The 27,882-nt window shown below is 44.4% G+C and overlaps 1 long non-coding RNA gene across 1 annotated transcript; it reads right to left on the bottom strand.

Annotated features, from left to right (window-relative positions):
- Positions 1-9,758: 9,758 nt before the first annotated feature.
- LOC142492107 (uncharacterized) lies at positions 9,759-20,008 on the bottom strand. The gene is made up of 4 exons (XR_012800745.1): positions 19,616-20,008; positions 19,171-19,243; positions 15,533-15,707; positions 9,759-10,210 (listed from the first exon to the last, which is right to left on the bottom strand). It is a non-coding gene; the product is annotated as an uncharacterized LOC142492107 (long non-coding RNA).
- Between the last annotated feature and the right edge of the window lie 7,874 nt (positions 20,009-27,882).

Raw genomic sequence — 27,882 nt, forward strand, 5'->3', positions numbered from 1 at the left:
TGCGTATCAGTGGGTGTGTGTGCGTATCAGTGGGTGTGTGCGTATCAGTGGGTGTGTGTGCGTATCAGTGGGTGTGTGTGCGTATCAGTGGGTGTGTGTGCGTATCAGTGGGTGTGTGTGCGTATCAGTGGGTGTGTGTGCGTATCAGTGGGTGTGTGTGCGTATCAGTGGGTGTGTGTGCGTATCAGTGGGTGTGTGTGCGTATCAGTGGGTGTGTGTGCGTATCAGTGGGTGTGTGTGCGTATCAGTGGGTGTGTGTGCGTATCAGTGGGTGTGTGTGCATCAGTGGGTGGGTGTGCATCAGTGGGTGTGTGCATCAGTGGGTGTGTGTGCATCAGTGGGTGTGTGTGCATCAGTGGGTGTGTGTGCATCAGTGGGTGTGTGTGTATCAGTGGGTGTGTGTATCAGTGGGTGTGTGTATCAGTGGGTGTGTGTATCAGTGGGTGTGTGTGTGTATCAGTGGGTGTGTGTGTGTATCAGTGGGTGGGTGTGTATCAGTGTGTGTGTGTGTATCAGTGTGTGTGTGTGTGTGTGTGTGTGTGTCAGTGGGTGGGTGTGTATCAGTGGGTGGGTGTGTATCAGTGGGTGTGGGTGTGTGTACCAGTGGGTGGGTATCAGTGGGTGGGTGTGTATCAGTGGGTGTGGGTGTATCAGTGGGTGTGGGTGTATCAGTGGGTGTGTGTGTATCAGTGGGTGGGTGTGTATCAGTGGGTGGGTGTGTATCAGTGGGTGTGTGTGTGTGTGTGTATCAGTGTGTGTGTGTGTGTGTGTGTATCAGTGGGTGGGTGGGTGTGTGTATCAGTGTGTGTGTGTGTATCAGTGGGTGTATGTGTATCAGTGGGTGTGTGTGTGTATCAGTGTGTGTGTGTGTGTGTGTGTGTGTGTATCAGTGGGTGTGTGTGTATCAGTGGGTGGGTGTGTGTGTGTGTGTATCAGTGGGTGGGTGGGTGTGTGTATCAGTGTGTGTGTGTGTGTATCAGTGGGTGTGTGTGCATCAGTGGGTGTGTGTGCATCAGTGGGTGTGTGTGCATCAGTGGGTGTGTGTGCATCAGTGGGTGTGTGTGCATCAGTGGGTGTGTGTGCATCAGTGGGTGGGTGTGCATCAGTGGGTGGGTGTGCATCAGTGGGTGTGTGTATCAGTGGGTGTGTGTATCAGTGGGTGTGTGTATCAGTGGGTGTGTGTATCAGTGGGTGGGTGTATCAGTGGGTGTGTGTATCAGTGGGTGGGTGTGTATCAGTGGGTGTGTGTGTATCAGTGGGTGTGTGTGTATCAGTGGGTGTGTGTGCATCAGTGGGTGTGTGTGCATCAGTGGGTGTGTGTGCATCAGTGGGTGGGTGTGCATCAGTGGGTGGGTGTGCATCAGTGGGTGTGTGTATCAGTGGGTGTGTGTATCAGTGGGTGTGTGTATCAGTGGGTGTGTGTATCAGTGGGTGGGTGTATCAGTGGGTGTGTGTATCAGTGGGTGGGTGTGTATCAGTGGGTGTGTGTGTATCAGTGGGTGTGTGTGTGTATCAGTGGGTGTGTGTGTATCAGTGGGTGTGTGTGTATCAGTGGGTGTGTGTGTATCAGTGGGTGTGTGTGTATCAGTGGGTGCGGGTGTATCAGTGGGTGCGGGTGTATCAGTGGGTGTGGGTGTATCAGTGGGTGGGTGTGGGTGTATCCGTGGGTGGGTGTGTGTATCCGTGGGTCGGTGTGTGTGTGTATCAGTGTGTGTGGGTGTGGGTGTATCAGTGTGTGTGTGTGTGTATCAGTGTGTGTGTGTGTGTGTGTGTGTGTGTATCAGTGGGTGGGTGTGTGTGTATCCGTGGGTGGGTGTGTGTATCAGTGGGTGTGTGTGTATCAGTGTGTGTGTGCGTATCAGTGGGTGTGTGTGCGTATCAGTGGGTGTGTGTGCGTATCAGTGGGTGTGTGTGCGTATCAGTGGGTGTGTGTGCGTATCAGTGGGTGTGTGTGCGTATCAGTGGGTGTGTGTGCGTATCAGTGGGTGTGTGTGCGTATCAGTGGGTGTGTGTGCATCAGTGGGTGTGTGTGCATCAGTGGGTGTGTGTGCATCAGTGGGTGTGTGCATCAGTGGGTGGGTGCATCAGTGGGTGTGTGTGCATCAGTGGGTGTGTGTGTATCAGTGGGTGTGTGTATCAGTGGGTGTGTGTATCAGTGGGTGTGTGTATCAGTGGGTGTGTGTATCAGTGGGTGTGTGTATCAGTGGGTGTGTGTATCAGTGGGTGTGTGTGTGTATCAGTGGGTGGGTGTGTATCAGTGGGTGGGTGTGTATCAGTGTGTGTGTGTGTATCAGTGGGTGTGTGTGTGTGTGTGTGTGTGTGTGTGTCAGTGGGTGGGTGTGTATCAGTGGGTGGGTGTGTATCAGTGGGTGTGTGTGTGTGTACCAGTGGGTGGGTATCAGTGGGTGGGTGTGTATCAGTGGGTGTGTGTATCAGTGAGTCGGTGTGTATCAGTGGGTGGGTGTGTGTGTATCAGTGGGTGTGGGTGTATCAGTGGGTGTGGGTGTATCAGTGGGTGTGTGTGTATCAGTGGGTGGGTGTGTATCAGTGGGTGGGTGTGTATCAGTGGGTGGGTGTGTATCAGTGGGTGTGTGTGTGTGTGTGTGTGTGTGTGTGTGTGTGTATCAGTGGGTGGGTGGGTGTGTGTATCAGTGTGTGTGTGTGTGTGTGTATCAGTGGGTGTGTGTGTATCAGTGTGTGTGTGTGTGTATCAGTGTGTGTGTGTATCAGTGGGTGGGTGTGTGTGTGTGTATCAGTGGGTGGGTGGGTGTGTGTATCAGTGTGTGTGTGTGTGTGTGTATCAGTGGGTGTGTGTGCATCAGTGGGTGTGTGTGCATCAGTGGGTGGGTGTGCATCAGTGGGTGGGTGTGCATCAGTGGGTGTGTGTATCAGTGGGTGTGTGTATCAGTGGGTGTGTGTATCAGTGGGTGTGTGTATCAGTGGGTGTGTGTATCAGTGGGTGTGTGTATCAGTGGGTGTGTGTATCAGTGGGTGGGTGTATCAGTGGGTGGGTGTGTATCAGTGGGTGTGTGTGTATCAGTGGGTGTGTGTGTGTATCAGTGGGTGTGTGTGTATCAGTGGGTGTGTGTGTATCAGTGGGTGTGTGTGTATCAGTAGGTGCGGGTGTATCAGTGGGTGCGGGTGTATCAGTGGGTGTGGGTGTATCAGTGGGTGGGTGTGGGTGTATCCGTGGGTGGGTGTGTGTATCCGTGGGTCGGTGTGTGTGTGTATCAGTGTGTGTGGGTGTGGGTGTATCAGTGTGTGTGTGTGTATCAGTGTGTGTGTGTGTGTGTGTGTGTGTGTGTATCAGTGGGTGGGTGTGTGTGTATCCGTGGGTGTGTGTGTGTATCAGTGGGTGTGTGTGTATCAGTGTGTGTGTGTGTATCAGTGGGTGTGTGTATGTATCAGTGGGTGTGTGTATGTATGAGTGGGTGTGTGTATGTATCAGTGGGTGTGTCTCCCTCACCCTCCCCATCTCCCTCATCCTCCCCGTCTCCCTCACCCTCTATGTCTTATCTTAACTGCCGTATACCTACACCGAAGTAACCTACCCTGTTTTCTTCCAGATCTGACTCAAGTTTCACGCGGGAGACATTGGAAGACAGGTAGGGAACACCTCCCCTCCAGTATAGTACCTTGATGGACTGCGGATCAGGTAAGATCCCAGGTGGGATTGCTGCTTTAGAAATTGTGAAGAGGGGGCATCCTGACACTGGTTAATGGGTTCAGAATCATTCACATATGGCTTTTTTTTTGTTCGATTAGTGAGGTCATCCGACACACACACGCGTATACACACGTAACTATGTAACAAGGACTAATGGTAGTAAAGTATAAGTGTACTACAATAAATAAACTGTTATGTAAAAAAAAAAATGTGTCCCGGTTAATGTGTCCCGGTTTTTCATTTTCAAAATCTGGTCACCCTACCATTACCATTAAAGACACTGACTGGCACCGAGTTTGAAGCAGGGGAACCTGGTTCAATTCCCGGTGTCGGCTCCTTGTGACCTTGAGAAAATCACTTTATCTCCCTGTGCCTTGTAAGCTTTACGGGGCAGGGATTGTGTCTGCAAAATGTCTCTGTAAAGCACTGCGTAAAAAAAACTAGCAGCGCTATACAAGAACATATTATTATGTATGTTTATTTTTATAGTGCCAATGTATACTTAGTTTTACAAAAGAGACAATATAAGGTTTTATCTAATTTTCAAAACTATCCTAGGAAGCCACAGATAAAGTGATTTGCTCATAACCACATACAGTGATAATGGCCCAGGCAAAAAAAATAAGTGTGTATATCTATTATAACACCTTAACCACTGCATCTCATTGTACCACACATTTGTCGGTCTCTTTTCAATATCCCATAGAAATAGTGTGAAAGACATAGAATTAATAAAATATGTCTATACAAGCTAAAGGGTTATGCAGCATGTCTGGAGTGTTTTCATTAAGCGAATATGCAACTCCTTAAATACACAGTTTCCCAACACCTCTCTGCAGCTGCTTCCTAAATATAGATCGCTATGGCTATCAATTTCTATTTATTTCTAAACGCAACATTTAGTGTTTACACCAAGGACTGCACTAAATACAGGAGAAAGTATTTACATTTCTTACCCTCCATAATCTTATGCTGGGATTGTATTAATATTTACCTATATTTCTATTACCGGAATTAAACTGGAGTGAATTCCTTCTCAATGATTTTTTGTTTGTTTTTTACTATATGCTACTCTACAATTCAGTTTCAAACCTTCCTTTATCTTGGAATCACTTTTACAATTCTGTCTGCAAAATGAAGCACAATTGTTTCTGCCAATTCAATCTTCCTTGCATTATGTTGTCAGGATACTGCACTGCATAGTGCACATGAAAGCAAAAATGAGCAGAGTAAGCTCCCCAGCAATTATTTTTTGTGCAAGTCCTACATTTTGCATCAGTCTTTTGCACAATATGAAAGTTATCCTCCAGCGCAGTTTTCTGTGTTATGAACATAGGAATCGTTTGTGAATGTGCGTTTGTTCTATGATTGGTATCAATCATAATATCTAGAAGACCATGCAGGACAGATCACAGAGTGAAGCGGAAGGCCCCCTGACCCAATACACAACTGATGGACTTTCCTCCTGTTTTAGGCCACAATCTATGGAGTACTCAGTATAAAAAGTTGTATAAGCTCACACCCAGAGAACCAAAGAAGGAGGAGAGTCTTTTGTTCCCATAACATTCAGGTGTGCAACTTGTCTATATGCCTGGGAGAGAAAAAGAGACCATGTAATGAATTTCTGACCTGCCATTATCTGTGAAATGAGTCAGGGTTCAAGTATGTTCAATCTCCTCTCATATATTAACACAATTGGTCACCTCCCACCCAAGATCAAACCAACGTCTCTTGATTTTCATGTCCCAGACACTGACATACTCTTCCCAAAAGCTTTTTTTGTCCTCCTTTTGATGTGGTCAGATAAAAGGAAAACTTATTAGGAAGGAATATATCTCTCATTTTGGATGTTATACAGAATATACAGGAGGATAACTAAGAATGAGTCCCAGTGCACCAGCAGCAGGTCGAGTTCTAACACAATTATATTTTTTTGTCTAGCTAAACTCCATATTGATAGACATCGCAGCATATTTGTTTTTAGTTGATGATCCCAAAACTTTAAATTGCTGCTGTAAAAGTGCAGATTCAAATAAAAAGTGGAACTAATGATCTATTAAATTAGCTAGTTAACCAATGTCTTCTTAAAAACATGCATCAATAACTGTATTTTGAAATGATTTTCAAAAGTGTACTCTCGATGTGTGTAACCTTATAAAATGGCTTTTATTGCCCTGATTCCATTCCGTTTCCTTACTTATGCTTTTGCATAAGACAGCCACATGCATACATTTGATTACCTTATTATTACAATGGTGCAAATCCCCATCTCATTCAGAGTCTCAGTGAAGTGCTGGAAAGCACTGTTAACAAAGCATTAACTTGAATTCATATCTCGCCATATTGAGTAGGGACCAATGTGTAATTATCTGCATTTGTCACTATGTTTATCTGTCAGTAAGTGTTTCAGTGTCAGTTAATTTGTCGGGAGTGGCACTAGTTCCTACAAGGACATCAGTTTATGGCTACTCTGAAAAATAATACCAAGCAAAACATCTTAATAGGAGACTTTTATATAGTCTTGAAAAGTAATGTATAATAAAAACCATATAAGAAAAACATTGGTCCAACAGAAAATATCAAAATTAGTTCTTAGATGAAAATGAAGCAGAGCTCACAGGTCTCATGTACATTTGCATTATACTTCATATATACAATACATATGGGGCATGTTTTAGACTATGACAGTACATACACACAGTCATTTCTATGCAGAACATCCTTGTTGGTCACTTAGAAGTGCGGCATTGCCCCCAGTACCACCACAGTGATCTAATGTCACTTACATGTTTAAATTGTTACATCTGGGTGATTGATGTCTTTTTACCCAACTCTATTTTACCCTGAGAGGCTCGAAAGCTTGTAACATATCAACTACTTGTTGGTTCAATTAAAAGTATATTAGTATTTTGATTTCTCTTGGCTACTCCATTTTGTGTGATGTCACGGTGTGTTCAACAAGTGCTTGTACAGCCTGAGACCCCGCTCCCCGTCTCTGCTTCACCCCTTGTTTTATTAGGCTGAGGACCCGCTGCACGCGCAAGTCACTGCACCGCGATCTGCGGTCTGCAGCTGACTTTTTTTGGCGTGGGGGGGGGTGAATGGCCAAAATGGGTCGGGGGGCTCGGCCATTGAACCCGGGGAGGGGTGGAGGAGGTAAAGGGTGAAGACGCAGAGGTTGTGGGTCCGGGAGGAGAGGGATAGATTGCACATACAGGCACACTTCCCTCCCAAGCCGCCTCCCTCCCGTAGCTCCCCTCCTTCCCTCCTCATTGGCCGACTCGTGCACCACGTGACGCTTCAGCGCTTCTGATCATCAGAAGCATGCAGCACCGGCCGGCTGATGCTTCACAGCACGCAGTCAGCCACGTTGGAAGGAGCCAGGGGGGACCTCCAGACTGGAGGAAAGGGGCTGGTGGCACGCAGCCGCACGCGCCGCTGACCGCAGCGGGTCCTTAGCCTAAGCTCTCTTATAGGGACAGAGTGGGCTAAGGCTAAATAAAACACTTTATTGACCAGCTCTTCCCCATTCAGAAACCCGTGAGAAATTCAATTAGTAATTAATTTACACAAAACAAAAATGAAATTAATTTGCTGCTATTAGCATGGTTTGATTTGTTTAGGGAAGCCAATTAGACAAATTGTTTACAAAAGGTTATTTTGTGTCCGGCTGCATGGGATCGCTTCTTTAAAGTCTATCTTTAAACCTACAAAGGACCTACACTTTGAGAACTATTGCAGATACTAGAAATGTAAGCTACAAAAGACAAATCAAGTTTTTAAAGTGTGCTTCAACACATGTATAGTTTCAGGAATGGTAAACAGTCCCATCTATTCAAGAACAGAAACTAAAGGGTCAGATTTCAAGAAGCTGGGGTACCACCGGTGATTGCCACAATAGGATTGGCCTAATTGGATTAAATAGAGAACAATCTTCTTTTTTTATCAAATTCAATGAGAGAAGTTCAAAACATAACAACAGATGCACAGTTTGAATATTCCTTTTTCTCAACCTCCAACCATGTGGCACCCTGCTGGGTGTTAAAATGAAATGTCCTTAGTTGATGAGACGAACAAGAAGAGGATGTTTAATAAAAATCTACACCAGTGTAGAGGCAGACATTTGAATCACAGTGGAGATGCTTATCAGGTACTCCCAACAGAGGGGGCAGAAGAATATAGCCATCTCAATGGATTGTAAATACAAACAAAGGGCCAATTGTGGCAATCTGATCCAGTTCTTGTTTTGTAATTGTTATCATGATGCATTCTCCTTCACATTAGACCAACAATCCTTTGCAAAAGAGAGACTTGGAGAACCGGGACTGGAATACAATGTCATGTGAGAAGGAGCGGCTCAGTGAGTAAAGACACTGACTTGCACCGACTTTGAAGTGGGGAACCTGGTGTCGACTTCTTGGGCAAGTCACAAGTTTCCCTGTGCCTTAGGCACCAAAAACATAGATTGTAAGCTCCACAGGGCAGGGACTGTGTCTGGAAATGTCTCTGCGCTACGTAAAACCAGCGGCGCTATACAAGAACAAACTATTGTTATTATGATGACATTTACAAACAGATCTCTGGGTAGGGTAAAAAGTTCAGCACCTTGTAAAAGGTAAGGCTTAGTCCATAAACACTTCACCTGTGCGGAGGCGCGCTGAGGCAAAGCGGTGCTTTTCCTGGCCTTAGAGCGCGCGCCGTCTGTGGGCGGGCCAGTCACGGAGCTGGTTCGCCCTCATTGGGCGTAAGACACATGCTTCCGCAAGCGTGCGCGAGCCCCTGCTCTCACTGCCGAGCAGCAGCACGGGTCAGCGCCTAATCGCTGACCATGCCCGAGGCCTAAAGTAGCACACATTATTGGAAAAACAAAAAGGTGACCCTATCTCTACAATGAGTGAATATGAATAACACAATATGTATAAACAACAGAATGCTAAATGCAAATAAGAATATACAATAGAATACAACCGTGTGAGTGTGATAAAATGCTGAAAAAAGTCCCCAAAAGTTCCAAGGATGTGGACTAAAGGATCCAGTCGTGGCTCAGCACATGAAAAGAAATAAACAAAACAACATAGTGTGATACTTTATAGAAAATAACCTCAATAGTTATCAAAAATAAATGAATAAAATAAAAAATAAAAAACAAACAAAACTAACAGAGTGATCGAGCAAGCACTAAGGATTACTAAAACAAAACTATTTATTAAAAGACAAAAATCTAAGAACAATACAAATAAAAAAACTAAGACATCCACTAATACTGCGTCCGGGTTCTATAGGAATCCTACTTACAAGCTGCAAGTAGGTCAAGCGCGTGTATATAAAGTCTGGATGGCTACTCCTCCGCTTCAGGTGTGCTGTAGGAACGTCCTCTCCTTATCCTACCCAGACCCGCTGGGTGTTCGGAAGGGAACTCCATCTGCTGGGAAGTAATTCATAAGCCTCCTGACCTCTCCTGTTCAAGGTTCCGATTCCGCTGCCAGCAAGACCGCTCCGCCTCTCCCTCTCTCGCGAGATTACGCCGCCGGGGGGAGCTGCTACTGGTATAGCCATATTTTGGCCACGCCCCCCAGCGCCGAAAACCGGCTCCTTAAAGACCGCATATAGCGGTCAAGTGCCTGTCAATGCAGCACCTGCCTGCAGTGCGGGCGCGTGGTCTGAGGCAGCGGGGCCTTAGCCCAAGATGTGTTGACTTGCTGGTGGACAAACAAAAATATGTTCTATATGAGCTTTGAAGGAAAGTCTCATACAGATGGCTTGATTTGTTTGTGCAATGCTATGATACTGGTAGTTTAACTGATGCATTTGGTTTCTTGCCTTTTCCCAAAATTTCACTGGCTGCATAAATACCCAATTAAAAATGTAGACACATGCAGTTTCCAAAATAAATGTTAAGATGCCGGGGGTGAGAAACGCCAGCACCCTTTGGGGGAGAACAAGCCAGTTCCTGGAATAAGAGGAGACTCTCGTCTTTGCCTTTGAGGGATTGGGCTTTTAACAAAAATCAAAAGGATACATACACTGAAAAACTAGAACAGATACGACCAGCTATTACTACAGAGATCAAGCTAAAAAGAGCTGCTGGAGAAGTGAGATACCAATTATGGTGATATGCGATTTTTAAAGAACATATTCTGTATGGACATTACTAATATTTGTAATGATTGTGTCCTAAAAGTAAAAAGTTAACGCACCATAGCATCCTTTGCCCTTTTCTTATTTATTTTGTGCATACATTAATACTGTGCTAAAATACACATGTACAAACATACATACTGTAAAACATATGTAAATACATAAGCGTTATACCAAATATGTGCATACATAAAGTTTTATAATACATATTGTACTAGTTAATTGACCTAACCACAGTATTGCATTCATTTTCACCCCTCTCATCTTAAAATTTTCAGGCATCTGAAAGGTGAAACATACCTGCCAACAAAAGGAATTGCAAAGAGAACTAAAAAGAAGAACATCAAACACTTTTTAGATCTTTCAGGGCTTGAGGAAAATCATTACACCATTCACTGAAGGACCCTGGAAGGGATAAAAAAAAAAAAGTCACCTATTTGTCAATTGTATTGCTGTAAACAAGTTAGTTATTTCTTTGTAATAAAATGGCGACTAATAGAAAGGGTCACTGAAGATATGAAAATATCTTCATGTAGTAGTATAAGAGTTACAATTATACCGTATCGTTTACATCATTTTCTAAAAGGTCACAAGAGGTGGAGGGAGTGAAAAGAAGGCACGTATCCAGAAAAATATTGAATTAGAAACATCCACAACTCAATATAAAGAAATGCTTTATGCCAGGCAAATGTCCAAAGTGAGTTTGTCCAAAATGTTGTTTAGAATAATGAGACGCTACAATAATAAAATGTTACACTGTCAATAATTCAGATGGTCATGTGGCACACTATAATTTTGACAGGCATGTGGTGCCATGTTTAGGTATCTATTCTCATGAATATAATAACAAATATTGACCCTATTCACAATTGAAATAGCGATGCAGCATTATTCTATGTAGTTTGGCATTAGGGGGTTATAAAGCTTTAAAGCGGTCTTCTCTCGAGTATCCAATGACTGTGAGAGGCATGGAGTATAATATACTACATGCAGGAATCTTTAAAAGCCGCATTCTGCACGGATTGTCATTTTCTGCATCATATTTATTTTTACTTATTTAAGAAATCTCTGTTTGCCATGTCCAGCAGTGTTTTTATTTATTTTTTAAAATCTGATATTCCGTTCATGAGATATAACTGCTTAAAATATTAAGTGTTTGAAAGGTTAAAATGGAGTCTAAAAGGTTGCTATGGTGACCTCAGACACTAGATTTATTATTATTATTTTTTAAATCATGATTTTGAACACTAAAAAAATGTTTTTAAAAAAAATGTTCAGCGGGGCAAGATACTAACATCATATGGTAGACTCATGTCACATGGGTACTCTGAAAAGAAAACCGAAAAGGCAACTGTTATACTGATGTTGTGAGATATTTACTTAAATATTTGCCATTGTAAGGCCTACAGCAGGAAGGTGTGGCATTGCTTATGAGCAATACAGATAATGTGCTCATATAAGAAGAGAAGCCAGGAGACGTACACAGCCCAGCCTAATAAGTCATGCAAAACTTTACTGCAGTGATACAGATTTAACAAGCTAAGCAACATAGTGCAGTCAGCAAACAAACAGACACTACTGCCAGGGGTAGCAAAACTATAGGGACTTCCGGCTGAAAATGTTCAAGCGGACGATTTGAACTACCGTATATAGAATTGCTTCAAGTGTGAGTTTCTAAACTGCATGTTCATGGAAGGGAAGGGGAGGGTTAATTCCCACTTGTGATGCTAACAAGGAGTAGGCAATGTTTGATCATGATATAAAAATATAAACATCTTCATAGCATAGGACAGTTCATAAGACTCAGGATTCCAGATAGTCCAATGTTAAACACACTCCCATAGATTGTACCACTAGCCATATAGGTAAGTCTTATGTGGTGGTCTAGGTAACCGTGTGTAGGACTGATCACATAAATGAAGTAAATGGATTACTCACTGCTGACCTTGGGGATATCCTGGTCCTGTCCTGCGTGCTCCTACCAAGGAACAATTGAAGAGAGTACAGGGAAAACGGCAGTGCATCTGCTGCTGCTGCTGCTGAAGATTGGAAACCACAAACTGCAAACCACAAAATATCCTAGGTGCAAAAATTTATTTTTTGCACCTAGGATATTTTGTGGTTTGCAGTTTGTGGTTTCCAATCTTCAGCAGCAGCAGCAGATGCACCGCCGTTTTCCCTGTACTCTCTTAAACTGCATGTTCAAAAGAGCCAACCCTCTAAATGGTGTTCCCTACAGCCTAAAGATACAAGACAATTTGAAGAATATAGTCTGGGCTGGCATCCGTATCAAATAATGGTAACAATTCATTACCAGCGTAACAAAGAAAATGTCACATAGATTGCAGATCCTTAATATAGCCTTAATTCAAACAGTCATCAACGATAAATAATTTACTTTGTTTGCCATTATTTGTGTAATTGCATTTTCTTAACCAGTCTTCCATATTAAAAGGCTGGTACCCCAACCACAAGGCTTACTTTCACTTGATCTGTGAAGTCACCACAGCAATGAATATTAATGCTTACCAATACCAGCATATGTCCTAAATGGTGCAGGTGTTTTATATATTGTTTGTCCAACAACGAAATGTTCTTCTAATGATAATAAAACAACACACACTAAAAACGTACCATAAAGGTATTCATTTTGAAATGTTTGTGTGTGTAGCTGTGCTTCCCCCACACTCTGGGAGATTTGCCCTGCTACCAGGTGTGTAGTGCTGGTACCTGCTGGCTTACAGGATACTGAGGTGTCTGCCGGTGGTGTTGGGGACATCAGGACAGGCTTCTGGGGTATTAGCTGGTTCATTCTCAGTCTGGTGTCAGCACCTCCATCTCTTGAAGGGCTATGAAGGCAATCCCTGCAGGAGAACTTACACTCTACTCCCCCTGATAGATTGCACGCCAGGAGTATATTTTAACTGGAACGGTCTTTATTCTTTCTCTGCCCAGAACATATACTGTAAAGCCACTGCCGATCAGCAATCACTTTGTGGCTTCTGTTTCCTCTGGATGGTCCCTGGACATCCACCCCTGGCCTAGTGCACCAAGGGCAGTCCAAACTCTTCCCTGACTCCCTAATAAGAGTAGGGGTATGGTAATCACCCCCCACTCTCCAAGGGGAATTGACAGCAGGTGCCAGAGCCCAGGACACCTCTGTGTGATACCCGTCTCTGAAGGGGAGAGACACTGCTTAAATTTGGTAGTGCAGCCCCTTAAGTACCGAGGAGGAAGGTCCAAGGTCTGAGCCCTTATTGGGCAGAACACGGGCCTTAGCCCACCTCCTCCCGTCACTCAAGGAAGCTGCTGCTGGTGGGGAAAACTCAGTATTGGTCCTGACACTGCCTGCACTGTTACCAGGGCTTGCATGTCAGGGAGGGCAGATTAGTAGCCCAAACCAGACATGGCTATATATGTATGTATGCAAGCATGCATACATGCATGCATATCTTTATTTATATAGAGCCCACAGTCATTGACTGAGCTACTGATTGAACCACTTGAGCTGAAGCAGGGATATCCTCAAAACCTGTCCTGTCGGTGGCCCTTGAGGACTGGAATTGGCCACCCCTGCTTTAGTGGATCACATGGGGGGGGGGCACGTGAGGATACATGAAGCTTACAATATATAAGGTAGATACAATAGCTCTCCACGGTATAAAGTTTAAACTATATACACAATATAACTTGTATTAGTCTTGTTTAGTCGTTTCATGCCCTCATAGTTTTTATGTCAATTACGATGTCCAGAGCTGACAGTCTCATGGTCTTTCTCCAGTGCATATTGGCTGAATCGTTGGGACAGTTGGGAAACTGATGACATATTATATGTTCACGTGTTTTCATGTTTGTATCTGTTTCACTATTACCATACAGACATATATTTACTTCTTATTTGGTTACCAAGTGAATAGGGATAACCACAGCCTGGGTTCTTTTCCACGTGAATTTTGTTTCCCATTGCTAATATAGAGGTAATTATAGGGTAAAGCAGTAAAATTCCGGGCATTATTGAAATACCTGCTCTCTGATTGGTTAGAATTCCGGCCATTATTCATTCAGTAATGCCCGGAATTTTTGGCAAATTGCCAATTCACCTTTCAGAGATACAGGGAGAGCGCACGCTGAGAAAAAAAACGCCAATTTTAAAACTTAACTGTAAATACCTCTCCTTGTCCAAGCTCTGGCAGCACCTCTCCTCACTCAGCTCGCCAGCATATGCAGTCTCTCTCTCTCTCAGTCTCTCTGCTGCTAGAGCTGTCAGAAGCTGCCGTCTACCAACTGGTAACTTTGTTACTTGCAAAAAAGTAATATTTCTCACCGCTTCTATAGCTTGTGCTAAGGTCATTTGTATTTCCTTTTTATTATGTTGTAGTTCAGCGGTGCGCAAAGTGGGGGCGCGACCCCCAGGGGGGCAGGAGATTTTGCTGTGGGGGCGCAGGTAGTTGCAGAGGCCCCGCGCTCTTCCCCCATGCATTTAAATTAAATGCCGGGGGATCGCATGAGGCCTCTGCAACTGTTTACTTACCGAGATTCAGCCAGCTGTGACACGTCACCATGGCAACCATGTGATGTGACACGCATCAAATGATGCTGCGGGTCACGTGATGTGATATCATATGACCCCGCAGCGTCATCTGACGCGGATGAAGGTAGGCGGGGCGGGGGGGCGCAAGAGCAGGAGGGAGAAAGACAAAATGGTGCAGCACTAAAAGTTTGCGCTCCCCTTTTGTAGTTTATCACTGTTCCTCCACTTCACTCCATGTCCCCTCCACATCACCCCACTTCTCCCTCTCACCCCTCTCTCATCTCTCCCCTCCCCCTCCTCTTCACCTTTCTCTCTCCTCCCCCCCTCCCCGCCCCCCCTCACCTTTCTCTCTCCTCCCCCCTCACCTTTCTCTCTCCTCCCCCCTCACCTTTCTCTCTCCTCCCCCCCTCACCTTTCTCTCTCCTCCCCCCCTCACCTTTCTCTCTCCTCCCCCCCTCACCTTTCTCCTCCCCCCTCACCTCTCTCTTCTCCCCCTCACCTCTCCCCTCCCTTCCTCCCCCCTCCACCTATCTCCTCCCCCCACTCCCTACCTCAGGCTTTCAACTCTTCCAGCCAGGGCATTATTGGGCAGTAATGCCTTGTTTTTCGGGGATTATTACTTAAGTAAAACTAGCAGAGTTTCAGAGCATAGCAATGTATTTACTTTTTGGGAGGATAGCCTAGGTGTTGCATAATTATTATGGCCAGAAGTGTTTTTCCTTTTGAGTTAAAGTTGCTCAGCTCTCATTTACATATCCTTGGTGTCTTGACTTTCAGAAACAAACAGATCTTGGAGGACTTTGAAGGCCATGAGATTACAATGAGCAAAAAAAAAAAAATTCTTGACAACAATCTTTCAATCTTTAGCTGCCAACTTTTAAAGGTCACGTGTAGGACATTTTTTTTTTAGCTGAATTGGGGAAACGGTTTTCGAGCTACACTGGAATGTAAGTAAGTTAATTATTTATCAGGTAAAAAGAAAATGATAAAAACACTTTTGACCCCCCGAGTAACAGTTCATCAGTTGGAAGCTCTTACAAACAAAGCTATAATATTGACTCGGATGAGAAATGTTGTCAACAAAACAGAGAATGTTTTTCTTCTTCGTTATATCCTATACATTAGACATGTGTGTTGAGTTACATGGCTGTCACCACTTGTTTCCCTGCTCTCGGTCATACATCGCTGTTATTTACCTGGTTGCTTTGAGTTTGAATGCACACAGAGAAGGGGCAGAAGTTGATGGCAAGACAAGGTAGAAGTTGTAGATAATCTTATAGGGGTCCATGTCAAAATGGATATGAAGCAAAAGGGGACACTGTCTGCTCATTTGCATGTCATTTCCCAGAATCCCTTGCAACCGTGGAAGCACTGTAAGGTAGGAGAGAATGGTGAAAAGCGGGGTTGCAGACCTGTCTGAGACATGTGAATGTTCTAACCAGTGATATTTCCATTTGCTAGATATGTATAAAAATTAGATTGTTGATGCCCAATTTTAATTTATTTAAAAAATATATATAATTCATTTATTTTCAGTAATTGAGACTCTGAGTGGAGGGGAGGAGGGGAAGGGGGGGAGAGGGAGGAGGGGAAGGGGGAGGAGAAGGGGGGGGGGGGAGAAGGGAGGGGGAGAAGGGAGGGGGAGAAGGGAGGGGGAGAAGGGAGGGGGAGAAGGGAGGGGGAGAAGGGAGGGGGAGGAGGAGGTGTAATTGTCAGTGGGACAGTCCTTCAGCATTGACACCTCCCTGTCTTAGGCTGAGTCCATGGTGACTCAACACGTGCGGAGGCGCGCTGAGGCTGAGGGAAAGCGGGTGCTTTCCCTGGCCTTGGTTAGCGCGCCATCCAGGGGAGTGTCGGGGGGCGGGCCAGTGACGTCACGGAGCTGCTTTGCCCTCATTGGGCGAACCGCTCATGTGACCGGCCCTGCACTCCCATGAGCGCGAAAATTTAAAATTTTCATAAGACACACGCTTCCGCACGCTTGCGTGAGCCCCTGCTAAAGCCGCTCTCATTGCGGCTGCAGAGGCTCACTGCCGAGCAGCAGCGCGCCTCAGCACCTAAGCGCTGACCATGCCCGAGGCCTTAGGGAGGGGGAAGGATACAGGAAAAACAAGGGAGGAACTTAAAGATAGCACTCTAAAGATCAGATAACAATGTTTACTTGCATTATCCATGAAAGCTTAAAAACATTTATAATACATTTCTCTTACCATTTCTAACCCTTTATATGCTAGACATCCCTGGGGCACTTCCAGTATATCTACGTAACTTGCATTCACGTGGTCGACTCGTGACAAGGTCCCATCAATTTCCCTCTAGAAATTGAGCAAACTCACATGGTTTTATCCTGACCGTCATAAATGCTACCAAAGGTTTTTTTTTTTTTATGGGTCTGCACCTTTTATTTATTTATAAAATGTTTTACCAGGAAGTAATACATTGAGAGTTGCCTCTCATCTTCAAGTATGTTCTGGGCATAGAGTTATGATGACAAATACATGGTTACAAATACATAGTAACATTAAGTGAGCAGGGTTATTATACATTATATACACAAGACATTGCATGCACAGTAATAGATAATATATGTTATAGGCGTATGTAAACCATTACAGACCAGATTAAAATGAGAATTTAAGATTTAGGGGAAAGTGTATATTGTATCAAATATAAATGTTATGTGATGCCCATATTCTGTACGGAAATTAAAAAGTAACCCCCTTTCTTGGCAAAGGGTTGACCAGGTTGCAAGACAGAACAAACTTGTCAAAGTTATTTCAGTATGTGCTTTTAGAAAGTATTCATTTGTCAATCATTACCAGACAATCTCATCAACTACATTTTTGTTAATATGAAATGTAGGCAAAAATGTGCTATTCCACACAAGCAAATGATGAATATTGACATGTAATGGTATTTGGAACAGATCAGCATAACAAATGCTTCACGGACTCAACCTTCAAAGTTGACTTCTCCCTTGCCAGCCTATTTTAAAGCTGTAGTAATTTGACAACCCTCTGGTCGTGTAACACATCTACTGTACTTCGCTTCAGATATGTATAATACCTTTGCAAATTTGGGTCAAAAACCCAATTCTGAAACGCAAACAAACAATGCATGGAAAGTAGGTTGTCATACTATATAATCTATCAACGATTGGTGAGACCTTGTCCTCACTGCAATAAACTATCAGGGTTGATATTTAAAGAAGTTCTTTAAAAAAAAAAAAAAAAAAAAAAAACGCACTGTCTATTTTAGAGGCACTGTGTAACAAAAAAAGGATTTTACATCAGCATTTCCCCAAAATAGTCAAATGACTGGAAGATTGCTCAACAAAGTACCAGTATACGCACTGAATGGAAAAAAAAAAAAAAAAGAGAGTAGAAATGTTGATTCTGCGTATACGCTTTCAATCTTCTGTAGAAATAACAAAGCTGTTTCCTAAGAAGCAGACTGACCAACTCCCATAACCCCAATCAATATCAAACAACAGGCAGCGCCCCTGCAGAAATAACGCTTTCCTTTTTTATTGGGGGCTTGAGATCCATACCATTGTATATCTTCAGTAGAGTCTGATTTTCACGCACAGCTGCAGAAAATCTCCTGCCATTAAGTGAGTCCCCGGTGGTCACAGCGGCACACGCGCCACACAGCACATCCCTCTATGGGGCAGGCCCCAGTGGCTGTGTGCGTGTAAAGCGTGGTGATGCGTACGCTAGCACAAGACAAGAATTTTGTCTTCCCAGGCAACGATGCGGTCACGTGGTCGGCGCACATCCAATGGCAGGGCAGATATGCCCCTGTCATGGCCATGCCCCACATTATGGCCCCACCCCCCGTGCTCCCCTACAGACCGCTGAACGCGTCTGTAGTCTCTGCAGGCGCGCGTGCAGCAGGGAGGGCTGGGGCCGTAGCCTTATGTGTGCACCTTACACGGATTCACTTATAATCAGGCAGTCACATCTACCCATACTTATGAGAAGAAAAACATATAGAAATAAATCAAACAATGTTGTCACATTGGATATATGCATTGGGGCTTCTTTGTTTACTGCTGTATATTTGAGGTCACTTTCCCAGTAACACTCCAGTTGGCACAATTAAATATGTACATATATAATAATGTGGGACAGGGTTTTGAGCTTGATAAGATTGTTTGTGTCTAATTGCCGTCCCAGTTAGTAACACATTGGATTAGAGGTAAACTGAAAACACATATGTCTGATACTTGTCACTAGGGTTAAGCAGAAACACTTTGACAGTGTGGCATAGATGACTGTGTAAGGGGGAGGTTTCTCTTTGCAGAATACAGGGGACAGCAGCCAACTGAACCTGCAAACAACAGTTTGAACGGTTATTGCATAATGCGAGATACATTTCATAGTTTTGCCCATGAGACCAACAGTGACAAGCACAACAAAAACCACCCACAGAAGATTAGAATGTAAGCTCTTCAGAGCAGGGACACTTTCCCTTAATGTTAGTTTGAAGTATTGTTGCACTTATCCCATTTGTATTATTATATTCTCTGCATTGTAATTGTATTGTAATGTTGGAAAAATTGTAAAACACTGTGTACCTGGTTGTTGTGCGCGCACAGACACACACACACACACACACACACACACACACACACACACACACACACACACACACCTTTTATTCCAAAGCTTTGGTGATCAGGGTACATAAGTATTTTTTAGACAATCACAATGGCAGTCATTTTCCCGACAAAACTTGTCATATTGGAAATTATTTTACAACTCTTATACTCCGATTTGTAGCACTGGCAAACTTTAGTGGAGCATCTGTGATAATAATCCATTACAATTACCTTTATGTCCAGATAGTGGATTTCAGCCCTTGGGGGTTATTACACGTGACATAAACACCAGCAACTCCTAAATCTACGTGCATTATTGGAAACAAAAAACAACACAACCACATTAAACAATTAGTGGTCTCTGGACCCAATTATTGTTTTAAGAACAGATATGGTTATTTCTCAAATTACACCTGCTTCCTAAACAAAAATGTGACATTACAGCAGGTGTTAATAAATTATATTAAAACAAAACACTACCATTACATGACACACTTGGACCAGTGTAATTACTACTTTCAAAATTAGACGGTAAGCTCTTCATTCTTTGTTTTTATGCGCTACAAGGCTGAACACATGGGCAGCGGTATGTACAAGCAGGAGACAAATTAATCACCCAGCTTTATGTGCATTGAGTGTGTTATTGTTTTCTTTCAGATAGAACCAGAATAACAACCTTGAAAATGAAGCATCAGTTAAAGAGGCAGACACATTATGTTGTGCCAGCCACCCCACTTGCACAAACCGGTTTTGCACACTTCCCTCCCTCGCCTCAGAGATGGCAAAGGCTGCTGCTGCTGAGGACAAGCCAGGCCTGACGTGTCCCACGTGTTGTCAACATCTATTTAAATAGCTAAGGAGGGAGGAGGGGAAGCTTGTTCCACTGGATTGCACGTCCGCAGACATCTCCTCATGCAGGGCCATGTGTGCGGCTTGTGACGTCACAAGGGTTGCTTTGGACATGAAGCAGAGCAGCAGAGCAGCAGCTGCAGCAGCTACAGCAGCAGCAGCTAATCCACATCATAGGGTTAAATCATGCAGCCAGCGAATAGCTGAACAGTCAGGCAGATGTGGGATGGGAGGAGGAGAAAGCAGCAGGTCAATAATGCTCTTTGAGCTGCACGTAAACTGTGTGCGCATGGAAGGAGGGGGAGGGAAAGAAAATGTTTTTTTTTTCTTCTCTTTACCTTTTCCCCTGCAGTGTGGACGAGCTGTAAAGCTGTCTGCTAATGGCTAACATGGTTTGTAGGGCAAGCAACTGAACCTGCAAAGAAATAACACCCCAGTTGTTTTTAATACCTCTCTTCCCCCCCTTACAGGGTGTCTCTTCCCAATCTTATGACAGTTGGCAGATAGAGGTGCCTTGTTACCCGTTGTTATTTAGTGATAGTGTGATATGCAAGAGGGAACAATAATAATAATAGCATGTTCTTGTATAGCGCTGCTTGTTTTACGTAGCGCTTTACAGAAACATTTTGCAGGCACAGGTCCCTGCCCCGTGGAGCTTACAATCTACAAAAGCTACAAGAAGCCGACACCAGGAATTTAACCAGGTTCCCCTGCTGCAAACTCAATGTCAGTCAGTGTCGTTACTCACTGAGCCACTCCTCCCTGCAACTGTATACTGTACATAGCTATTGCCATTCTTTTTTTAGTTTGTTTATGGTTTATTATACTAAAAGACCAGAAAGAAAGGCTATTTTAACATCAACCCACATATATAATATCAGACCCTCTGGCATTTTCCACATGCAAATAGGTTCCAATGTCACCCCTCTACTTGTATTGGATGGAGGTACTTTCAATCAATTCCTATGGAAGTCCCCAGGCCTAACCTATGCAGTTTACCACACAAAAAAAACTGTATGTTTATTAGTGTAGCAGGGTCCCCCCTAGACCTCCCCCCCCCCCTTACCTCTACTGCGGTGGTTGGCGCGGGTGCTGCCGGAGTCAGCGGCAAACCCGGCGGCTTGCCAGACAGGTGGGGGCAGTGAGCAGGGAGCGCTCCGGTGTTTTGCCGCAACACGTGCACCAACGTTCACCTCAGGTTTAGTGGGCAGCGCTGTCTCACTTGGATAGGTGTGGGACTCTGAGGACACGGTGTTGGGGGACGGTGAGGGGTTACGGCCCTACAAGGCCTAGTGTTACAGGTGTGGCACTATTGTGTGTTGATTATGATTATTGTGCATATAGTAAACTTGTTCTAATTATACCATTGCGTATTGTTTATGGTATGTGTCCTGTAACGGGGTCATTCTACACCATAGAATCCCGCACAGGTGAAGGCGCTACCGAGCATCGTTCCAGGATGCACCCCAGGTTCCCAGTAGCGGAGGCTCGGGCCCCCTGTGAGCCACAGGTATTGCACCCTACACACTCCGTAGCTACACATCTCCCAGGGGTGGGGGACAGTGCACTACATTAGGTACAGCTGACCTTACAGTACACTAACACGTAGTGTACCTTCTATATAGGTTCAGTTATACATATAGGGTTTGATTTATATATATATAAGTGTAGCCAGGTTACCTGATGGCTACTATTCTGCCTTTGGGCTGGCAGTAAACCCTGGTACAATCAGGTTGCCAGTAGTTAATATGGGTTTTTCCCCCTCCGAGGAGCTGCACTTGAATGACAGTGTGTAGTCGGTGACATCAGGCCTGGGCATGACCAATCATGATCCGGACCTGGTGCCCTCCTCCTACAAGTACTTAAGAGCAGGATTGCCCTAAATTAGGGGTTGTCCTTCCCCACTGAGGAAGGCAGGTTGCACAGTGGAAAGGCTGAGATTGGGCCTTCTCCTGTCCTCTTCCCTCTGGGGGAGAGTGAGTGTGGACCATACCTCTGCTAGGGAGGTGGGGAAGAGCTAGGACGGCTGCGGGTGCCCTTGGCCTGTAGTGACGGTCCAGGGACCATCCTTGAGATAATAGCTGAGAGACTGCATCGGGCAAAACCTGCCTTGTTCCTGTAACTGTACATAAGAGTAATAAACTGTTCCTGTTGGCATATACCTCCTGCCTGGTGCGTGACCTTACTGGGGGGAGAGGTAATAGTTTCTACCGTAGGAGATCACCTTCAGTTCCTGGAGCCTACGGCAGATGGAGGCGCTGCACTGCTAAAGAGATATGTGGGGTATGAACCACAGAAGCCTGGTCCTGAGTCCCCACTACCATCGGCGGACGACTCAGCCCTCCTGTTACCACATGATCCGTAATTGCCAAATCTCCCACCGGGTGGGTGAAACACCATTACATTTGGAGGCGCTGCTGAGTTCTGTAACAGGACAGGCTTACAGCGAAACAAAGCTGGAAGTAACATGGTACGCTTCCAGAGCAAGTACTATTGAAGGAGGGAGGCTAGGTGTAATGTACAGAGGGATATCGCTCCTCGCAAAAAAGATGGCCTAGACTGCTCTATCGGGTGAATGATCTGGAGACACAAAGGCTATAGCTGTCCTAAGTCAACCTGAGGCAGGTACTCGGGATGCCTAAAGGGGGTGCTTGGTTAAGTCTCAGAGACCTCTGGAGAGGGTCTGCAATACTGGAAGCTGAGTGGGGTGGCGTAAGGGTACTGGATAGGGAGTATTTTAGGAGGAGTGCCTGAAGTACAAGTTGTCAAGACCTCTCCACCAGAGGAAGCCCAGAGTACCACTAGCCAGTAGCCAGATCATGGAACCACAGAGTGCTTGTAATGGACTATAATTGTGTGCAGCGTATCGAGACGGAGCTTTGCTAGCCTGGGGTACATCCTACTCTTGGTAGACTACTAATCTATGTGCTGTGAGGACCCACGAGGAACAGATTCCTGCTGGAATCGCGGTCACTCCGTGGTCTGTGAAGGGATTGTGCCCACAATCGATGTTCCCTTGCCCGGGAATACGCCTTGTGAGTTAGAGCACTTAATATGGCATCTCTTGCCAAGGCTGGAGAGCGCGTGGAAGGCTTGCAAACAAACTCCATGCCTTTTTGCAAAGTTCTGCAAGGGTTTGGTGCGAAAGCCAGGACCCCACCCAAGCGATGTGACTGGCTCAGCCAAGAATCAGTCCCGTCCCGTCCATGCTAACGGGTGCTGCTCCTCTAATCTCCACCAGAGGGAGGGGACACGCCGACAGCCAATGCCCAAAGACTACGGAGAATAAGGGTGGTACCAGATGCAGCGGACCCCACCCTCAGTTCTCTGGAGCCTGGCGAGCTAGAGAAGTGAGTTACCTACTTCTTTTGTGCCTGTGTCTACATAAGGTCAGGCGATATGGACTTTGCCTACTACTCGCTGCCAGAAGGTTTCCTGGCTGTACCCTCTTTGATGTATCACTATTATCACTAATACACATTTGAAATACTTCTAAACAGAGTGCTGTCTCTTGATTACCAGACCTCGGAATGGTAACGTATGAATACATAATCTATATGGGACATGCACTGCTTTATCTGACTATATATATATATATATATATATATATATGTAGCCAGGCCCCCTCTACATCCCTGCTGCCCCGCGAACCCTCCCTCGTTTCCTCCGCTGCCGGGGATCACTCGATGGACCCGCCGGCACTTCTGGAGGGTGGGGGCCAGTGCAGGGAGCTTTCGGGCGTCCCGGCGGTTCTTGGCGGCTCCCGAGCAGGGCGCCGCCATCTTGTGCTATGTCGCGCATGCGCAGAAGCCCCCGGCGGCCCGGCAGAGTTGCGCATGCGCAGAAAGGAGCGCGCGAACACTAGCCTACCAGGGAAGGCTCTTAAACGGGACTACAAGTCCCATGAGCCTCGGGAGCGGCCCCATGACGCCAGGGCTGCGGGAACTCCCTGCTTGCAGGGAATAGATACTTTTCGGGCGCGCGGGAGGATTTAGTGCTGGACCAGGAGAGCTAGGGGAAGGAGGTGAGTGCAGGGGTCTGGAACCCACTGCATTAGGCCAGCAAAACCCCCCTAGGCCCCAGATAGGTCTTGAACTCCCCAGCTTGTGGTGCTATAGGGACAGGCCCTAGGTTAGGGACCCCGTCACAGTTGTACCAGTGTTAGATAGGGACACAGCGGACGCTGCGCTCCCCGAGAAGAGACTTGGGCTCAAGTCTGTGCTAAAGAGACAGAGACTATCTCCAGGGTGGGATCGCCCCTGGGGACCCTCGTGCGAGGAAGCATTGGATGACAGACGGGATCACCAAGCGGCAGATCCTTTTTGAAGTTGATTGCTGGCCCGAGTGCAGGAGTGCTCAGCAGGTACCTTCCTAAGTGCACCAACGCCAACGTATCATATATATTATTATTACACATAGTGGCAGCGCTGACCACGGGACAAAGGGGTTAGGCTGTGGACACAGTGTGGGGATACACGGTGGTGGGTAGGTACACTCCTGAGTGAAAGACACTTTGGACAGCGTTATAGACTGTGGAGTTACCCTCTAGGGGGAGTGTATTAAAGTGTGTATTATTCCTGCATATTATATAAACTGGTTATACACATCTCCGTGTATGTACTTATTATATATGTGGGTCCTGTGTAGGCAATCTTCTACATTCCTAGAACCCTGCACAGGTGGAGGTGTGAACCAGTTCGAGCTGAAGGACTCACCCCAGGTTCCCAACAAGCGGAGGCTCAGGCCTCTTGTAAACCTACAGGTATATGCACCACACCTGGAAACACATCGGGGAAGCAGAACAGAAGCAAGACATTTAAAAATGGCGTCTCTGGCTGAAGCCAATTTGTTGTCCACCACAGGACACCAAATTGTCCCCAGCCAGAGACACCATTTTTAAATGCCTCGGCATGCCTTCCCGAGGCCAATACGTTACTTCTAAATGTCCTGCTTCCCCGATGCCGCCAGAAATCTCACCGGAGAGCACCAGAGATGCCATTTTTAAATGCCTCTGCCGTCGGATATCTCGCTTACATGCCAATGTCCCTGCAGCCAGGTGCGTGGCGGCGGAGTCGCAGCAATGTTACCAAAAGTCTAGCCCGATTGTTCCAGTACAATGTAATTCTGAATGGCACAACACTGGTAAATCTGTTTTGTGGGAGGAAAACAAACACCGTCCTTGAGAAAGGACATCTAATATTTATGATGAAAGCTTATTACAAAATAAAGCAACGCAAAAATGTGCTCCTTCGTTGTTAAGGATCCCTTCAAAGATCTACAGATCTTTCTAAGACATATAGCCAAGGGATGTGTCCCTCTAAAAAAAAACAAGACAAACTTCTCTATGATTAAGTATGTAATCTTGCACAATGCTAATAAAAAAAAGGCATATTTCAGCTGTCACAATTGTGGCTGTTTTTTTTCCATTTAGGTCTGCAAATATATAGAGGCATCTATTTGTGGAAAGTAAGGATGTGCTGCCAGACATCATCTCTGTTTCAGTATGTTATTGTTATTACTGTTATTATTCCTAGCTGGTCGGTTTGCTCCCTGAAATCGAATCAATGAGCACTGCGCTAAACAAAAATAAACCAAGAATGACTAGCTATAAAACATCGGCTGAAGCAAACCTAATATTAGTGCAAATATAGCATTAATCAGTACTGGAAATTGAATTTTAGCCTATCACTGTAATAGTACAGTGGTCTTTTATTTTCCTTCTGCCAGCAGGATGAGTATGCTGTGAGATGTAAGCTATTTATGAGAAATTCTTCATCTGGAAATTAGATTGTTACTAAAATATTTTTCAATCAAACAGGGCCCGGTCTCTTCAACAATGTAGCCTTTTGAAATATGCCATTTAGATGAAACTGTTAAAGGGTATTACAGAATGATTTGCTATAGAAGACAGGATATGAAATACAGTCCATCAAGAAAGCAATTATATAAATAATTTTAAACTCATTAAATATACACCTCATGCATTAAATATAGATATGTTGAATTATGCATAACTCCATTTATATTTTACATTTTCTGGTTGCCATATACAATCATGGTTACCAGATACAAAATAAATGTATCAATAAAAATGGTGATATGCACTATTTAAATTGTACATTTTGAATGATGAGAAATGAAAACTGCAAGCAGACACTTAAGGGGAAAGGAGTGGGCTTCTAATCTCAAACACGATTTATTTTTAGGTATAGATTTGAGGCGGTAGATGCCTGTGCTGGAATAGTGTACACATTTATTTAACTTTGATTCAGTGCAGTGTTTCATCTAAATTAAATTTCATGCAAGGTATCCAACAGTAAGAAATAAACTCCTCTGTGGAAGAAACTGTGACAATTATTTACATAGAACACAGACAGAAGACATCTGCATTCAATGGAATATGAGCATCAAGCCACATGGTATTTACTATTGCAGTCATAAAGTGTGAACTTCACACATTCTTTATTAAATAAGTAGCATTTATTTTATAAAACAGCCATCCGTTCTCATTTTGTTTTCATCTTTTCACATTAGTAAAATAAAGACCTGAGCCGAGTTATTTGATAAAATAAATAATAATAATAATAAGACTGGTACAATGTATCTTGTAGTTATCTTAGATTTGTATTGGGAAGCACAATAGCCATGTGGTGATTGGGTCCAATCCAGACCAAAGTGAACGAACAGCAGGGATATGTCTATACTTAAACGTGTCTGCAAAAAATACATATAAATATTTGTAAATAATGAAAGAAATGATTTCGCAGGCGCTTTATCTGATCTTGTAAATGATAATAATATTTGTGGGATCAGTGGCAGCATGTGACATTCTACTTAGGAAGAAATGATGATGCTATCATTAGCCAACCAGCTATCTTTGGAGGTCAGGAAGTGATTGATAGGACAAACGATTAGTGATTCTGTTAAGATGCAGACATATTTATTTTTAATAGGGAAGTGACATTACCAGTTTGTGTGTGACTAAATCATTTGAAGGGAGTCAATTTTAAATTGTTTATATTCTTCTTGGCACTCAATCGAACTTTGTTGACCGGATGATACAGCCTAGCTACATTTTCATTCTAACTGTTCAATTCACCTAACATTTTCCATCATTCCAGATAAATCATAATTTAGAAAAAAAATCAATAGGCAGGCAAACCAATATATTTTAAAACAGCAGTTGCTCCAGAACCCTACATGAGTTTAACTCATATAATGTTGGTGTCTTGTCCCCTGAACATGTTCTACTCATACATATATACATATATATTTACATATACTATGTGTGTGTGTGTATATTGTGTATGTATATGTATATAAACCATAATACTGAGTTAAGTTATGGTGAGTAAAAAAAGTGACAAAAACCCTCCACAGGAAAGCAAATATGCAAATATAACTGTATGCTCATCTGCATGTCTTAGGCAGGTCTGCAACCCCGCCTTTCCCCATTATCACCCAGCATACAGCACTTCCACTGCAGCAAGGGATTCTGGGAAATGACATGCAAATGAGCACACAGTGTCACTTTTAGCCTCAATAACCATTTTTAACAGGGTTCCCTATAGGTACAGATGAGCATACAGTTATATTTGCATATTTGCTTTCCTGTGGAGGGTTTTTGTCACTTTTTTTACTCACCATAACTTAACTCAGTATTATGGTTTAGCCTATCCCATAGCCTCTCTTGCGTTCCCAGTAAAATCAACCCCACACTGATGAGACCCATCAAGGTCGAAACGGCTGTCTGTGGGTGGTTTTCTGGGTATGCACCTTAACCCTGGCTGTGCTCAAAGCTGTGACCATGCAGCAAGCTTAAGCCTATAGGGAACCATGTTAAAAATGGTTATTGAGGCAAAAAGTGACACTGTGTGCTCATTTGCATGTCATTTCCCAGAATCCCTTGCTGCAGTGGAAGTGCTGTATGCTGGGTGATAATGGGGAAAGGCGGGGTTGCAGACCTGCCTAAGACATGCAGATGAGCATACAGTTATATTTGCATATATACACACACACACACACACACACACACACACACACACACACACACACACACACACACACACACACACACACACACACACACACACT

The sequence above is a fragment of the Ascaphus truei genome, chromosome 4 (genome assembly GCF_040206685.1).
Source record: "Ascaphus truei isolate aAscTru1 chromosome 4, aAscTru1.hap1, whole genome shotgun sequence".
In the NCBI taxonomy this organism is placed as follows: Eukaryota; Metazoa; Chordata; class Amphibia; order Anura; family Ascaphidae; genus Ascaphus; species Ascaphus truei.